The sequence below is a fragment of the Halichoeres trimaculatus genome, unplaced genomic scaffold (genome assembly GCF_033239565.1).
Source record: "Halichoeres trimaculatus isolate MK-OKI-2021-1 unplaced genomic scaffold, fHalTri1.1 fHalTri1_scaffold_14, whole genome shotgun sequence".
Classification (NCBI taxonomy): Eukaryota; Metazoa; Chordata; class Actinopteri; order Labriformes; family Labridae; genus Halichoeres; species Halichoeres trimaculatus.
The window spans coordinates 24,602,346-24,617,828 of record NW_027437192.1 but is presented as its reverse complement, the minus strand read 5'-3'; positions in this window follow the sequence as shown (position 1 = coordinate 24,617,828).

Here is a 15,483-nt window from a genome sequence, read left to right as displayed (position 1 = left end):
ACATGCTCATCACATGATGGCTGATCCCTGCAGGAAACAGAGTAATAGATGTGTCTTCAAGGCGAACAATCCCATACATTCCTCAGGAGGGAGGGATTACCTGTGAAAGTCCCAGACCTGTTGGGTTGTTGTTTTCATTGCTTGTTTGTTTTGATGTTTTTTTTATTTTTTCCCAAGCTACCTGCTGACACACCTCTCTGCTGCCTTTGTGTTGCTGGGAATGCAACAAATGCATAAAGAAGACACATCAACATAATTCCAGGAGAGGAAATGTATAATTTCAAGATCATCAATACATATAATGCCCTGTTTTATATCATTGAGGGGAAGAGTGAGTCAAAGGCAAAGAATGGCTCCTCAGGATAATTGCTGAGAGCGGTTAGGGAGTGGTGAAGTAATGACAGGCAACCAGCCTGTAACTCCCCGACAAGCCACAGAGCAGGTTCCTGTTTTTACATCACATCAGAAAAAAAAGAAGAAATCACATTGTTCCCTCCTTATCCTTACAAAAAGCCCAGTTCTGGTATCACCACAGCAGTGCCGTGCATTTAGAGGAAGCAGACTTAAGAAGAAAAGGAAGAAGACAGAGGGAGAAAAGAGAGTATGTTATGCCCTGAACTGGCCTCTAGAGAATGCTGATGCTCCATCGTTTCATTACACTTTTTTTAGTCTGAGCAAGAGGGGAAAGATGGAGGGAGAGGAGGAGGAGAAATGTTAAATAGACAGAGAGACGGAGGATCTCATCTCTCCTATTAAAGCAAACCAGCCGCATCATCTGTGATAAAGAAAGAGGCAGCATTCACGCAAAGCTCCAGAGAGGCTTGTCAGTAGTGATATCACCGTCTGAAAACAAGCTGACTGCAACGAACTGACCAACAGATTTCATATTTAAACACCAGAAGCATTATAATGATACTGAAGATGGCAACATATCACAACAACAGCTGCGATCATTTGGAAAACCATCTCCAGGGTTTGTCGTCCACTTCAGCAGAGGACACAAGCCAATCAGGGAGCTGCTGTGACTGAAGTAGGAGATGTACAGTGTGACCTCTCTCTGCTCCTTCTCAGTATGTGGAGGAAGCCGGAAAACATCTGGCTGATTCATTCTTGACCTGGATCGTCTGAGTAACCCACGCCCACTCACAGTCAGCATTGAGTCTGAATTTTGAATGGCTACAGTTCAGTTAACCAACTTTCTTAGAGGCATCACTTATTTTCTAATGCACCACGTCTGCAAATGTGTAGACATCTAGATCCCTTTATCTGAATTCTGGAATAAGAAAACGTATTGAGGGTGTGCAAGTCGTGCTTGAATGATGTATGATTCACAGCTCTTTTTATTAGGGAGACTGGGCTGACAGGTATATAAGTCACTCACTCTTGTGAGTCTCCGGGGCAAAGTGAGAAACAATTCATGACAAGCCGTGGCTGAAGTTCTGGTTCACAGGGGTTTCTAAAGCCAGAAGGAATAAAAAGCAGCCTTTCACTGAGGGGAAGAAGAGGATGATTTCTTCCTCAGTTCAACTCAGTAACTACTCTCAAAGGCAGACCATTTCAAACCCTGAACTAAAGCTCTGACAGAAAGAGATCTTAACCAAATGAGTGAGTCTGACCCCATCTCCTAATCTGCCTATTGTTTCAAATGTGTACAATCAAAGATGAAACAGTAGATAACATCTCTGGCCTCAGAATAGCACATTAGCACAACAATACTCACAGCCCTTGATGCAGAGAGAATTGTATTGCAGCTGTACTATGTAGCATATTATTCTAATGCAACTCAATAAGTTGTAAACTCATTTGCTGATTAAAAAGAAAAGTTGTAGCATCTTGCTCCACGGTAAGGCTAAAGGGAATGCAAAAGGTCCCTGATGCTCAAACTTCTCTGAAGGCCAGCAGAGGGAGACTCAAAGATTTGCTCCCCAAAAAGCCTGCCATTTAAAAGTAATAATAATAAAAAGGATTCTAGCTCTCATTTTCTAAGTTTTTAAGAACATATTTTTTTCAGAAAATAAGAAGAATTCAGGTAAGAAGAATTTAGTCCAAACTTTAACATTTACAGTAATCTTCTCGCTCATATATGTTCACTTCTGTTCCCAAAAAGGAAAATGGAAATGAACAATATGTAAATATAACATTACCAAAGTCTCAGGGTCTGATTCACAAAAGGTTTTTATGGCCTTTGAGCCAAAAACATAATCTAACTTACAAATTAGAAAAACAAATTAAACAAAGGGACACGGGTTGCTATGCATCTGTGTTGTTACATTTGAATTAGTTCATGTGCATTATTTTAAATGTGAGACAGGCCCCTTTTTATTAAAACAACAACAATAAAAGAAACGACGACTTGTATAACAAACCTCATTCACCAATACTCATTTTAACAGGTGCCAAGCATTGTCATGGTCAAACTTTTCAGTAATCAGGGTGATATTTCAAAAGCAGGATATCATTCAGTCTTTGAAATAATGAGTTTTATAATCACCAGGGTTTGGATCAGTCTAAAACTCCTGCCTTGACCCGCTGTGCAAATGATGGCAATGTGATTGCTTTGCAACTCAGATCGTTTGTTTCATGTATTCTGCTTGTTCGTGTACAGGCACCAATGACAACTCTGTGTTTATAATGTTGAATAACAGTGCCTGATAACGTTGCTGTTGACAAGGGATGGGTACCTTTCACTTTTAAAACGATACAGTATCAATGCCTGGTACCTGGCAGTCAATATCGGTACTCAACGGTACCAACTTTTGGTACTTTTGTGTGTGTGTTCATGTTAAAATAAACATTAATTTGTTTCATGATAAAATCTCAAAGTCTTTGGATTTAACATTTATTTCTCAATACATAAACCTGCAGTGCTGTGTTCATGTCCAGCATAGAAAATCGCAGACGCTTCCACTCCCTCACAGTCACACAAGGATGTGTTTAGGTACTGAAACATGGTGCATTTATGTGAATCGGTACTTGGTACTACAGATGGATTTTGGTTGGTACCTATAAAAGTACCTAATTAGGTACCCATCCCTACTGTTGATCTTACTACAATTATCCAAAATAAAAGAAGAGAGGTGATGTTGGAGGAGATAAAATGCTGGTTACAGATCCTGGAAATGAGTAAATAAATTCAGAAAATATAAGTTGCCCTGAAGTCCAATCACAGGACTTGTTGTCTATGTTGTTTTGGCATAAAACTTTGGCAGAATTGCACATCAGGCTATGAGCCAATGTTTCTGCATAGGAACTGGGCTATAGTCCTCTTGGAAAAGCACAAACTGGACCTAATGCTGTCTTTGGCTGTATAAGCACTTATAGAGGCTTCAGGCAGGATGTTGTTTTGTCTATTTAATTATTGGAAAAAGTAATTTGATATCAAAGTTGCACATACCAGTTGAAGTTTGTATCACATTTGTTGAGTTTGTAAGGTCTTAAGCCAAATAAAGGCAGATGCCTTATCGGCAATGCAGACTCAACACAACTAACTGTCCACCCACAATGAAGTGGAGTTGGGACAAGCCTATATTGTGCCAACCTGTCAGTCAACTTGGCTGTGTCCTTCATTATGCAAACTTATGCAAACCTTAAAATCTTAGCGTTTTAAAATGGATGAGTTATAAAAGTTTCATCCCCCTTCAGGACTCACTAATACAGAAATCTGATGTTCCAAAACTGTAAATGTAAAAAAGGCTGTAAATGTGTAATGTTGATGTTAAAATGGGAAGTTAAACACTGGTGTCAATGGGATTTACTGGCTTTTGGGGCTCCCCCCATGTGGATACTTGTGAAACTGCAGTTTTTTTGCACTTTCACATTGGTTTTAGTTTTCAACACCACAGGTCACAGCTTGGTCAAGCTAAAGCATTCATGAGTGTCATCACCGCCTTTTTAAAACAGTGTAAAGTACAACATATTGTTTGAAACAATACAGAGCTATCAGTGTTCATTTGATAGTGACGTCCTGGTGTTTAAAAAATGCTATACACAGCTTTTCACTTGTCAGGTCTGAACTGTTTAACATCAAACATCCAAACCGTTGTATCCATCTGTGCTGACACAGTCATCCTGTCTGGTCTTATGCCTTGTCTCTCTGATCATCCTCAACAAACCTCCCCTCGACAACTCACCCCTCCACCTTCTCCCTCCTTTCCTCCCTCCCCCTCCCCGCCCCTCTACCACCCTTCCCTGTCCAGAGACCTGTCCCATTACTGTCACAGTCATTGCTCCAGCTTAGGTCAGTCCCCAGCGTGTCGGGGCTGGTGACACCGAGTCAGCCCCCCCCTCTCCTCGTGTTGTGACAGCACTGTGTCTGGACCGCCACTGAGGATGATGTCAGGGTGCCCCCTCAAGGAGGTCACCATCTTCTTGCTTACTCCTCCTGCCTTTCTCTGCCTGTTACCCTGACTCTGCAGGATCCTGGTCAGTGGGAGGAAAGGTTTTTGGAAAAGTCAGGAATTTTCCAGAAAAACACAAAACTGTCAGTTTAGAGCCCCTGATTAAACCCACTCAACCAGCAGGTTATGTTTTTTTTTTTATATACACTGAATGCAACATACTGTTGTTTGACTCCATGTGAAGCGGACTAACTCATGGGATAATGAGCACTTGTGCTTGTCACTTTGATTAACATGTAATTTGCTCAGTTTGAGCCTCATGAATTGATGTTTAAATTGTCCACTTAAACTCTGCTATTTGGTCACAGTCTTATTCTTTCATTTCTTTTTACCCTAATTTTTAAAGATGTAACATTCTGTAGCCACACATTACTCTGAATGAGGTTGGCATGAATGTCAAACACTGGGCAAGCTAACTTTAGCTAAATTCTGCTATTTTTGATTTTTTACTTGGATTTCACCCACCTGAAAACCTGAGGAGATTTTTTTTTGTTTGTCTGTAAAATTTACAAAAAAACAATCAACAAATCCCCATAAAGCACTACCAGATCAGAGAAAAAGTTCTGTGACAGAACAGGCTAAGCTAGCAGGCAGCTACAGACACTAGCACTGAATTAGAGCAGTGAACCTGGCTGTAGTCATGTTTAACGATACTATAGGGTTGTTTTTTCATAGTGTTGGATTAGCAATCACAAAGATAAATGTGCCAAATTAGCTTCATGATTTCCCTGAGAAATGTTAGCAAACATGTTGAAGGTGAAGGTGAGGGTAAAACATCCTGACCTGATGTTGCACTCTTAAAACGTAGACTTAGTTTGAGGATTTACTGTGTTGCTCACACACCTAAAAAAGGAATAAAAATCTCGTTGAGCCTTGTTTGTATTTCTGTTTCATAACGTTTGGCACAGTTTTCAGAGGAAACGAGTCTCGACGTGTTCCCAACCCTGAACTTAGTATTCATGAATTTAAAAAAAAAGGAAGACGTCTCATCCTAAAAGCTTGCTCAACCTGATCCCTCAGAATGAGGTCATGGCGTCTACTGAGTACTTGGGCCATGCAAGGTGCTAATTGGTGACTAAGCTGCATCTGCCTTGTGGTTTATTTGAATTGACACATGTGTAAGCCCCACACTCCAACAGCAGCAGTCCAGTTACAGCTTAGCAACTGTAACTAAGCACAGCAAGCTGGTTAAGCTTTTAATTTCTTTGTGTGGGAGTTTGCTGGGGGCTCATGAGTAAAACTCTGCATCTCAAAAGTTGAAGAGTTGGTGCCTTTTTTTTTGCCACTAAAAATAAAAAAAACACAAGGGCACAAGTGAAAGGAGAGGATCAAAGTGTATTTTCATCTGCTCCAATGTCAGCTGCTAACTTTAGTAAAGCTTAAAAAGTTGATTGAAACTTGAGTGCCATAACATTTGTCAAGAAAAATGTATTTACCTTGACTTAATGTTTATTCCTAAAACATATGAAGTAATAAAGAAATCATAATGTTCAGGTCCATGCATAATGATTATATGGAATCAAGTACGATAACACAGGAAAAAAGTACTGAACACGCTAACTGAGACTCATCTTATACTTAGTGGAGAAGCCTTTGTTTGCAATGACAGCTTCCAGACGCTTTTTGTATGTTTTAACTAATGGCCCACACTGCTCAGGTGTGATTTTGGCCCATTCCTCTGCACAGATTTTCTTTAAATCTGGAATATTCTTTGGTGCCCTCTGGTGAACCCTTTTCTTTATTTCTTTCCACAAATGTTCAATTGGATTTAAGTCAGGTGATTGACTAGGCCATCCTAACAGATTGATTTTCTTTTTTTGAAACCATCTGAGAGTCAACTTTGCTGTGTATTTTGGTTGTCCTGCTGGAAGGTCCAGCCACGTCTCATCTTCATCATCCTGGTGGATGGCAGCAGATTCATATCAAGAATTTCCCCATACATGGCTCCATTCATTGCTCTGTCAATTATATGAAGTTTGCCAATACCATGACATGAGAAACAACCCCATGCCATGATGCTTCCACCTCCAAACTTCACTGTTGGTGTAGTGTTTTTTGGCTGATGTGCAGTGCCATTTCTCCTCCAAACATGGTATGTAGTATGACAGCCCAAAAGTTCAATTTTGGTCTCATCTGACCAGACAACATTCTCCCAGTATTCTACAGGCTTGTCAAGATGCTGTTTAGCAAACTTTAAACCAGCTTCAACATGCCTTTTCTTGAAGAATAGAGGCTTATGGGCTGAGCGTCCACAGAGGCCATGGCAGTGGAGTGCATTGCCTATTGTTTTCTCTGTAACAATTGTGCCTGCTGCCTCCAAGTCTTTCTGGAGCACTTTCAGGGTGATCCTTGGCTTGTTGAGTACTCTTCTGACTATCTTTCTGACTCCCTGGTCAGAAATCTTGCAAGGAGCTCCTGTGCATGGCCTGTTGATGGTAAGGTGGTGCTTCTTCCACTTGTGAATAATGGCCCCAACGGTGCTGACTGGAATATTCAGGTGCTTTGATATAAGTCTGTAACCGGTTCCATTCTGATGCTGAGCAACAACCAGGTTGTGAATGTCTTCAGAGAGCTCTTTGCCTTTACCCATCATGAGGTGTGTCATATTTAACTGCTTGGTGAAAAAACTTCCTTGATTTATAGGACCATCAATTTGCTCCAGTTCAGCTGATGTTGGTTTGCACTAATTGGAAGTTCAAGTAATAATTACTGACAGATTTCAGGTGATATGGTGCATTCCTTGCCGAAGTATACAGCCTTTCCATGGTGTGCTCAATACTTTTTTCCTGTGTTATTGTACTTAATTCCACATAATCATTATTTATGGACCTGAATGTTGTGATTTCTTTTCATGTGTGGATTATTTGAGTTAATACCAATGTCTGGAAGAAATTTTGTTTGCAGCTTTGGAAATGAATGTAATGAGAAAAAAGTTGACGCGTTCAATACTTATTTTCCCCGCAGTATGTTCTCTGCAACAAAGGATGCAATTGGACTTCACATTGCAACTCTATCTGTTGCATCTCTTTGCAACCTTCATCATAAAGTAACAAGAATCTTCACAAATCCTGAGTGGTAGATCTGGCAGAGTTAGCAAGGTGAATGATTTTATATGCTGCTAAATTAGCCTCTGCTAAAACAACCACACTTCAGTGCGTATGAGAGACTTTCCAGAAAGTTCCAAGCTGCTATTGAAGCACACATACCCTATTGTCTTTCCTGCCACTTTGAGTAGGTCAGGGTTTGTTATTCCGGAGAGCAGGCGCTCCCTTTTGTATGTGGGTCTGGCAGTGATGGTGGTGTTTGAGGGAGCAGTGAGCTGCATGTAAAACTCCATTGTTTTGTTGTCTGCTAGAGCAGGAAATTTGGCTTTTTGTGATTAAGCAGCAAATAGTCTGATGCCTTTTGTCTGTAAATAATTGGGGGACTATCAATTTGATGTTCACAACATAATTGCTGACCCTGTTAATAGGGTTTGTTCAAGTTTTAATTGTTTTTGTGATGAATATTTCAGATCTATGAAAACTTGCACGAAGAACACTTTTCCTTTGAAAAACAATTATAATGTAATCTCTTGTTTATAAAATGCTCAATCATTTTTAGAATAATCAATTATTTGGAGATAGCAGGATGCTGTCAGCCTGTACCTGCATGACAGAGCAGCTTGGGATGATGTCAAGAGATGAGAGCATGAATAAAAAAAAGGCACTGTAGGTAAATCTTGACCTAATAGCTTCCTGGACAAATATTGAACAGAGACTCAGAAAGAAAATGAGACAAGTGATGTCTGCATAAGTTTTATAGCCCCAGACTCTGACTTGAGTCCAACTTGCATCCCGATTTGTAGGATTCTTGACTCTTTCTCGACCAAGCATTGACTGCATCAGGACATATAGGTCATATAGGTACTGTCAGTCAGATTTTTCCAGTTCAATCAATTTAATAGAGCAAAAGGTTATGTGTTCCTATGGCCGTGTCTACTACTGGTCGGTTTATCTGGGAAACCACATATATATTTTTATACTTTAAGCTCTGTCATCTACACAAAACTGCAATTTTACATCACTAAAAGCATTTTTTTTCTGAAAACTCCAGCTAAAGTTTCTGTCAAAGGGCAAGCGTAGGAGCATGTCTGCATCTATAGTCTTGTCGGCTTCTCTAGATATTTAAATGATCAATGAAGCTTCAGCGCTGGAAGTCATTAGAGGTTTCTAATGACAATGTAAGGCAAGGAAATGCGTCTCAGAATTTACAGAATCTACTCTTAAATTTGTTAGAGCTTCTCAAAATTGGCTAAGTTACATTTCAGACCTAAGCTCATCTGCAAAGAACTGCAGCCTAGCTTGTGTACTGTCCTCCAGTCGTTTCTCAATAAAGGGGCTGAGCTGACCAACATCTCTTGATGCTAGTACACTTGTAGGTGACATGTTACCCATACAACTCCAGCTGTATGAGATAGAACAGTTGATTATGCTGGTGTTTTAGCATACTGACTGTATGGTTAGCATCTAGAGTGACTCAACCAGTGGGTCTAAGGTGTGAGACAAACTTCTGATTAATGGCAGCCAGGCTGCAGGTATTTTTGAGTAAATATGACACTTGTTGCAGCACTATAAGGGCCCCTTATTCATCAATCTTGCATGGGAAATGTTGCAGCTTTGGGTGTAGAAACCACTGACTGTAGATAGAGTGGACGGTGTGGCTCAACCATTAACCATTGTACAGTTTGAAAGCCAAAATACTCCCATCACAGGCGCAGCCATTGGCACTTGTTGTGCAGCCAGAGTCTGCGCAGTCGAGACGTATAGCAACCCCCCCCCCAAAAAAAAAAAAAACAAAAAAAAACAAAACAAAACAAAAAAAAACCCAAAACAAAACAAAACAATACAGAAAAAAGAGGACTTGAATACAAGGTAGCCAAATAAAATCTTCAAACCACCACAACAATCAGATGTGAGAAACATTTCTACGAGATGCATTCATTTTTTAAAGTGTGACCACAGCCCATCTGGAATGACTGGAGAGCCAGACATTTTTTTTTACCTATACTGCAGCCAGCCACAAGGGGGAGCAGTTTTTGTGGCAACCTCATTTTGAGATTACGTCCATTTTTTTAATTTATTTATTTTTTTTTTCTCACAGTCTATGGTAAAAACAAGCTTACAGTAATGTTCAAGTATGACTTATGCAATGTGCATACCAGGGCAAATTATAGTGTGGGCCTGGATTGGTATTGATTAATCTGGCAGCTGAAAACAATCGTAATTTAAATAACACACCCTTAAATATTCTATAGGTTCAACTGGCTGAACACACAGAATTTATGACACAGAGGGACACACTACAGGGAAGAAAGGATACTTCAGCAACAGAGGTAAAGAGAAATGATGCCGTGTTGTTCGGAAACCAGACAAGTGGCGTTAAGGAGAGTCAGAAAAAAAAAAATGTTCGCAAGGAAATCGCTTCAGTGGTCAGCAGCCTGGGTTTGACAAACTAAACTACAAAGTTAAAACATTTAATTTAAACATCCTTTGTTTAAAAATTTGATAAATGTATTAATTGAATAGTCTATGACATCGAACTATTAGAGCCCCAATAGTATTTATTTTTTTCTGATCAGGTCTGGAAATGTAAACTCAGAACTGGCGTGGGATTTGAGCGTGCGTTTGATGAATGAGGGCCACTGAGATCAACATCATCAACTGGAGGGTGCGGTGCATTCAAGCATGACACTCAGTGCTGTAGCTTCTGTGATCATTTAAAAATGCAGACAAGTGTGCTAGAATAAAACCTGTTTTCTAAAAACATTGTGAATCTCCCAGCACGGGTAGTCCAGGTTCAGATGCTTACAGTTGTGAGAAAAATTACCTCCAACCTTGTGTATTTGAATAACTCAGGTCAAACATATTATTCCACATATTCATATTTATTTCCACTGTTCAACAATACTATTTGCAGTGGCTCACTCAAGTGTTGGGGTCACCAGAAACTGAGCCCCAGGCCCCATTCAGAGTGTGAACAGATGGACCACGGTGTCCAATGAAATCGACCGTTGGCATCGTACTTTTTTGTCAGCCTGTCACAAAGACTTCCTATGAGCTCTTGACATTAATGCAAGGATAATAGGAAATACTTCCCCTTTTCTGCAAAAATAATCAAACATTTTATCTAATTTTATTCTTTAGTTTTACTTTGAACAAACCAAAGGCTGAATCAAGACCAGTGTACACCTCACAAAACTCCCCCCTGAAATTCAGGAGGGAGCTTTTCCATCAAGCCCTTCATTTATGGTGAAAGATCCCTAAGCACGCTCTCAGCTCTTTGTTCAGAGCTACTTTTATAAATGAGGCCCCTGGTGTGGCTGCAAGAGTGTACTTGTCAGCAGGTGGTCAAGCCTTTCTTAAGCCTCCCTCTACCCTGACTCTCACCCCGTTTGTTCAGCATGTCTTAACACTCGTGTTCTCACACAAAGAATGAGAAAAAAAAAATCACAGCTCAATGTGCTTGTTTCTTTCATTGGCTGAAGACAGTTTGTGAATATGTGTCAGGGTTAAAAACAGACAAAAACAAATCAGACTTATACATTCAAATATGACTTAACACTGAATGCAAGCCTAAAGAGCTGCGTGCAGAGAGAAAACAGGGCTCACGATAGGGGAAGAAGGACTCCTTTGTAGCTGATAATATAAACCTTTAAAGAGGACATATCATGCTGATCCCTAATTTAATACTTACGTATAGTATAATAAATTTGAAAACAAGACCTTTCACCCCCTGAATTTTCATAAAATGAGATATTGTATTTTTTCTGATATCCTAGAACAAGATTTGATGCCTCTGAAAATAGGTCATTGCCATTTGGCCGCGAGATTTCGGCCTTCGTGACGACACGGAGATCCTTTCTTTTTATTGGAGTAATCTGATACAGCAGCTCCTCCTCTGTGAAGTCAGTTAGTCACACAACTGCCACTGAGGGATACACCCACCAAGAGCCGACTGACTGAGTGCTGGATGCAGGGATTCTGCTCTGCTGAGCAGCTCGGCTTTACATGGTAAATTAGCAGTTAAAACACTGTAGTTTTAGCAGACGTCATAATACTTGTGAGACTGTGATATATGCATGCTTGTTCTGACATGCACTGTGACCCTGGACCACAATAATGCTGCGGTAATAACATAGTGACGAACTGACGGTACAGGCGATCTTTAGACTACACTTTCAGCATGATGGATAAAACAGACAGAGAAAAGTGAAGGAGCAGGATGGAGCCCTGTTATAGAAATAGTTTATTGGTGAAGTCTGCCTATATTTCCACGTATAAACTATACAGGTTACAGTACCGGTTTGACTCACCACACTGAAGCGTCCTGAGATGATCTGTGTCGAGGTGGATTTTCTTCCTCCTGAGCTGCAGAACCGTCTGGGTCTGACTCAGGGTCTAATACAAAAGGACGTATCCTACACTCTGCCATTTTATTAGTGCTGTCAATGCCTTACAATGAAGTTTTGGCAAACAGCAAACTCGCTCGGTCTGCTGCATTCAATGTGGCGATTTTGTAAAAACTGCCATGCTGCAAAAACCGCCCCCTGGCTCTACCCCCTCCGTCCCTCTGATAGAACTGACCAATCAGAGCACAAAGGGCTGTGACGTTGCGAGGTTACTGGAGGTCATTCCTCAAACAGAGCGTTTCAACAAGATCTTCAGAATGGCCTAAACTGAGGATATTGAGAACGCTATTTTGGGGCAATGAAGGAACTAAATGACTTGTACTGAGGGCAGAAATGCTTTACAGGCATCCTAGTCTGGCATAGTGAAAAGGAGAAACAAGCATGATATGTCCCCTTTAAAGGTCTTACTGCTGTAGTGTGCACAGATTATCACTCTGGTGTACAGAGAGAGAAATCTCCAATTTTGTTTTACACTTTTTCAGTCGGTAGCATGCTTCAAAACTCAAATATAAAGAGACCCTATTTTTAAATTTGTAAAACCTGCAGACTGATTCAGCAGAATCACCGCAATAACTTTGGTGTGGGAATACAAAAAGCCTAAGATGGTTTGGGTTTAAACAGGATCTACTGAAGAACAAACTTCTCTTTGGTGATGTCTGATCTGAATGCTTTCTAAAAGCAAACGTAAAAGTTCATAAAAATAGCCATCCGTTGAGGTTTGAGTTAAAACAGAGCTTGTGAGACGAGACTGGATCCTACCTGTTATCATTTCAGCAGCACATTAGATGAGCTTTCACAGGGTTTGTCAAACACACTTTTATGTTGATGCCAGTATGCTTCCAGTAGGAAATTCATTCCTGAATTCCCAAACACAAGAGTTATAACTCACACTGTGCCAAAAAGAGACAAATCGTCTCTGTTTGAGAGAGAGGAAGCTCAGTTACTGACTCTAAACTCAACGACCCAAGCACCAGGAGGATAAGTGAATCCACAGAAGAACACTCAGTGTATGTGACTGTAATAAGCACTGGCATGGGAGTTAAAATTTACATTCATGTATGCCAAAATGCCGAATCAGCATTACTTACCACATCAGCCCCCCTCCAGGGTTTCATGCAGAGTGTTCCTCTGAAAAGCCTCACATCAACACTGAGAGAAAGCAAAAGGGCATCACAGAGGGTTTAAAAATGAGATTTTTAGGAAATCTCTCAAAAACATTCATTAAACAAAGTCTGAAATAATCAATAATAGCCCAAAATGACTGACTTACTAACCAACAGCCTGACATTTTCAGCACTTAAGCTGTGGGAGTTAAACAGGAAGTCAAAGACATGACATATGCTGCCAGCTGAGAATAAGTGTGTGGTACTGTATGTACATTTTTGCCTTTTTTCTCTGAATAAAAGGGCAATTTTTATTCCATCACTTCTTTTTTTGTGCTGCATTGAAAAAAAAAAAAATCCAATACAATCAGGAGTGACCAACATTTTGGCTGGATTCACTCCTGCTTGAAACAAAATGCTATTTTTGCTCGTGTGGAACATATTTAGTGGTCACTGGCCAGATTTTTCTTCCTCACAAAACAAATCTCTTGATGAATGTAATTTAAATAAGTGAGGGCTTTTGTGAGTAATATTTATTTAACTCCTCTGTGGGTATGATCTCTGAGGATGGCTATTTTTTTTATTTATTTGTTTGCATATTTGCTTGAGCCAAGTTTGTATCTCAGTAGAGCCCTGATCAGTGTTAAAAATCTCTGCTACTACTCCGCAGCCAATCTCTTTGAAAGAGGAAAAAACGGTAACAACTTAGACAAAAAACAGAGAGCTGAGCTACCCACCATCAGTTGCACAGGACTCATTGCATGCACACTGCAATTTCCTCTAATTACCATGACATTTGCTAAGACATATTCAATGGATTTGGATGTTGACAACAAAGCAGGCTGTTGTACTAATGATGTGTGTTATTGAGACTATGTCTTGAAGGTCATATCGAATGCTAAAGGGTCAAAAAGCTGCGCTGAATTAATTATGGTTATTATGATTCAGATTCAAAAGAAACTTGGTCCCTACTTCACATCGTTCTCCTCCCAGCCCACATGTGACAGAAAAGTACATCTAAGGCCATGTAGGGTTGGTGTCAGAGTGCAAAAAGAAAAAAAAACGACAGCAGTGCAAATGACGCAGAATATTCAGAGGACTATTAAACATGTCAGAGGTTTGAATCATGAGACTGACCTTTCTGATGAGTCTGAGAGATGGATGTGACCTCCAAAAAGAGAACATTTGAAGCCTCCATGAATCTTGCATGGATTCAAAAAGCTCGACTTTTCTCCTCACATGGATATAAATCCTGTACTGATAGTCAATGTGTTGCAGCTCTTGAATAGCGACACATTTTTGACAGTCTTGGCTTCACACAATACTGCAAAAAGTGCTGATGTAAGCTACCATTATGAAAACTCTTTAATTTGAGTGAAATGTGGCCACGTTGGAGGCCGAAGGAACGAACTGAGGAAGACGTTTTACTTTCTTTTCAAAAACTTTGCAGTGACTTTTAAAACTCTGCTGCTAATGAACACTGCCACTCTCTTCATATCTCTTGTCAGACTCTCTTGTTTCCATTCTCTTTTAATGACTTTTCAGCTGTGATTTGGCTCCAAATGACTCAGCAAGATGCCATTCATGCAAATAAGAAGCGAGGATAAAACTTTCAACGCAGTTTGAAAGCAACAAGCTACAAAACTCAATAAAGGATAAGTGCCGTGGCACAGGCTTATTCCCAGTAATGAACATTTACAAGCACCTGCCACAAAGGCCCCAAAGTTTGACAATTGCTTTGTTTACACAGACAAAGACAAAGACAACCAATAATTGGAATAATAATGTGATCAGAATGTAAATGTGCCATGTAAACTGAAAGAAACTGATCCCACTCAGCCTGTTAAAATACAAATTTCCTTTAGAACAACAGGGGTGAGCAAACATGCAAGCATCTTCCTGATTTGGGTATAGTCATCCTCACTGCTCAAAAGAATCACTTTCTGTGCACCAGTGGTAATAATGAACAACAAATAGCCCTGCCATGTTTAGGCCTGAACCACACGTATATGGATGTTTTTTTGATCGGATATCTTTTCCCTCGTTTAAAAAAAAAATCTCCGTCCACACCACAGAAATAACTCCGTCCATACGAAGAGGCCAAACTGAAAACGATCGCCTCTGAAGCCTGCAATGCCATGCCTGGCCGATAAATGGCAGGTTAGCAAAATGTGAAAGCCATAGAAGAAGAACGCTATGAGCATGCGCAGTCAAACAGTGACTTGTTGCTGTCTATGGTTGCTGGGCGCTTGACGTCATCATGTCAACAAAAGCTCCGTTTAGCACCGCTACACGGATCCACTCAACCAGATATTTTTTTATTTCTTCACTTTTTTATCCGTTTAAAAAAATCTCAGTTTACGTGGGTGAAACCTCCGTGTTCGTGTGGTTGAGAGGCCCAATCGGACAGAAAAATGCGCGTTTAGGTATATATCCATTACGTGTGGTTCAGGCCTTAGTCTCCAGTCCATCTCCCGAAGACAACTTTGTTTTTGTTTGGAAAATGGTTCCACAAAACAGCTCTTTGTTTTAT